The sequence below is a fragment of the Leopardus geoffroyi genome, chromosome C3 (assembly GCF_018350155.1).
Source record: "Leopardus geoffroyi isolate Oge1 chromosome C3, O.geoffroyi_Oge1_pat1.0, whole genome shotgun sequence".
Taxonomy (NCBI): Eukaryota; Metazoa; Chordata; class Mammalia; order Carnivora; family Felidae; genus Leopardus; species Leopardus geoffroyi.
Genome location: NC_059338.1, coordinates 25,732,544 through 25,735,787, shown reverse-complemented (window position 1 = coordinate 25,735,787; position 3,244 = coordinate 25,732,544).

Sequence of the window (3,244 nt, the reverse complement as noted above, 5' to 3'; positions counted from 1 at the left end):
GCCATTTAGGCTAGCAGAGGGGAAGGCCTATAGCGTGGGGCCCCAGAGGCCGGTGTGCCAGGGGACATCCCCAGCTGACAGTCTCGTCTGACCCTCTGCAAGGAGGCAGTTATTGGGCAGAGAAGGGAAATAAGCATCACCTGTCCACCAAGTTTCACGTCACATTGAAACCTCACAACGGCTCCACGAGAAGGGGACTGTTACTATCTCCATGTCACAGATGGGAAAATCGGAGATGTAACAGTCCATCTAGCTGGAAAGCCCAGAGTCTTGCTTGGTGGGACAGCAAGGCAGGAGTCCTTCCTTAGTGGAGGACCAGGGAGCGCGGCTTCTACCAAGCTGGGCTCGTTAAGAGAGGGATGGAAAGAAAATTGGCATGGGAGGCAGGCTGAGGACACCAAATGGTTTTGCGGGGAATTTTTAGAAGGGTACAGACAGGGAGCAGAAAAATCAGGACGGCCCAAGTGCACACACATATAGGCTCCTACCCGGCTAGCAAGCTCCAGCCACGTGCCCATGTTCACGCTTACCTGGTCCCCCTCTTCTATCTGCCCATCTGCTCATGCCCTGCCCTGGGGTTGCCAAGGTTCTACGTACCACTCCCTGGGTCCATATAGACACTCATCTGCAGTCCACCCCCTTCTCCCAACCCCGAGGAGCATGTCAAATGCCTTCAAAACGGAACATTTCAGATTCTGAAACACAATCCCATGTCTGGGAGACGGGGGCGATATGATAGCCCCTGAGCCGATAGCTGGCCCTACGTGGTTTAAGCTGTCATCTCTCCTCGGTGAAGTTGTCCTTGATTCTTTGGGCACAGTTTCCTCCTCTGCCCCGGCCCATACCAGCCCGTATTGCTCGGCTATATGGCTATCCTCTGCAGAGCTCTCTCCCACTAGATGGTGAGCTACACGTGACTAGGGAATGAGACTTACGTCCCAAAGATCTAGGACAATCCGTGGCACATATCAGGTGCTCAACAAATGTTTGTGGAAAGGAGAAACAATCATAATTACATCTACTATTTATTGAATTCCTGTTACGAGTTAAGCCCTACGCTTTGGCATACATTATCTTTAATATATACAATGACCACGCAAGATCGATTTCAGTATCTTTGTTTTACAGATTGCAAAACGAGGCTCCGGAAGGTTGTCATTTGCCCAAGGTCACACAACCAATAAAAGGAGGTTGTATGAATCAAGGCAACCCGAAGAAGCTTCTAGCTTGGTCTATCACACTAGGGGCTCCAACCTTGACATTCTTTGCTCCCTTATCTCCTAGACTCAAATAGGCACAAAATTCCATGATCCTGGCTCCCAAACCGTCTCTCAAGTCAGCCCCCTCCTCTGTCCTTGCTGCCACTGCCCCAGTCTAAGCCTGCGACATTCATCGTCAGGATCAGCCTGCAAATTGGGGGTTCTACCTCCAGATTTTGTCCCACTGTCAAGCGTCCACTTGGCTGTCCAAGGGATCATCCTATATCACAGACCTGGTGATTTCTCTTTCCTCTGACATGTTCCACTTTGCCCTGTAGTTTCGGGACAGGGCGAATGTTAGGAGGGTTTTCAGAACCCAGCACCTGCCTCCTTCTAGCACATCACCTCTAGCCCCGGCAACTCTAAGCTCTGGCCTCTCACCCGTGAAGTCTGCACAGGTGTTACCCTTCCTGAGAAAATGGAACCCCCCTCCTGCCTTCCACTGTCCTCTTATCCCTGGACCTTCAGCTCAAGCTGCAAAACAAACTCTCCAGGCAGCCGCAGCTCTAACCTGGGTTAGATAGACAACACCCTGTCGCTTGTTACCTGTCCCATTAGATCGCAAGCTCCCGGAGGGCAGGGCCTGTGTTCCATCGATCTTTGGTGCCCGGAATTCTGGGTATTATTTGGCATATAAGAAATGTTCAGAAAACTTTTGTTGAAACCTCTCGACCCCATCCATTCCCCTGATTCCTTGAAACTCTAGTTTGGCCCCGTTCTCTTGAACCCTCCAGTATGCACAGTTCTTTAGCCATAGCCCTCTCCCCTGCCCTCCCTGTCCCTTCCCTGCCTCTGCATGGCCTCTCTGCCCCCTGTGTTATCATACACATGGATTATGGAGCCAGGCAGCTGGCTGTTCCCATAGCCTGGAGGCTATGGATCCATCCACTTTTTGCACCCCTTCGGCACCAGGCAGTTTTCTCTTCCTAAAGTGCGCGTGTCCAGGAAATCTCATGCCCTGGCAGAGAAAACAGGAGGCAGAGTTGGGACGCCCTTTGTGGTGTGCCCCCGCTGACGACCCACAAGTCACTCTACTGCAAGGGCCCAGGGTCTTCCTTCTTTCTGCCATCTCCAGTCCCCGTGGAGTCTGGAGAGATCCGTGTTGCCAGCTGGATGCGGGCTGGTGTTGGGGGGCAGATGGTAGGTAGGCCCATGTCCTCCAGGAAGGAAACACATCCACACTGTGGACCACCCTCCTCAAGAGCCCCCCCCCCCCCCGTGAAGACCCCCAGACTGTAAAGGCCACGCCCACTGGCAAGGCCGAGGACACAGATCTCTCTGATTCGGTGCCCCTACGGTCTGAGGTACCACCTGCTCTCTGATAGCCCCCGCAAAGAAGCAAGGCTGGGCGGGCCCGGATGGGACAGGTGTGCCCTTCACTCCATCCCAGTTTTCCTTCGATCCCTGAAGTTAGATGGTGTGGTCATTGGCTTGAGTCCCAATCATGGTTTGTCTCTGACTCTTTGTGGAACTGTAGGCCAGTCCAATCACCTTTCTGGGCCTCAGTTTCCCCTTCTGTAAAATAAAAGCGGGACCGGCACTGGCGATTCTGTAAGGGTTCCTGGATGAATCTCAGTCGGCCTGCAGAGTTTCATTCCAAAAGGACAAACTGAATTACCCTCCCGGGTAGGAAGTGGCCGTGATGACTAGTAGGGAAGCTTCATTCAGGCCCTGGAGAGGTGGGGAAACCAGGTGGGAGTTTTGTCCCAAAACGTTAGTGACAAGTCCCACCGGAGGGAGAGCCCTAGGGCTACTGTTGCCAAGAACGCAAAAGGCAAACGTAGCCAACAGGATCAGTCTTTGCACATTAGCTCCTGGGGTGCCAGGGGCTGGGATCCAGGATCAGCCTCGGTGGGAAAGCTACCTTTCCAGAAAAGCACTGTCAGCAAATCACCCGTGGTGGTCTGGCCCCAGTCCTGGGGTGCTCCAGTCCAGAGGGTCTCATCGCTTAGTCGGGGGTTAACCGGGCCAGCCCCACAGGGCTG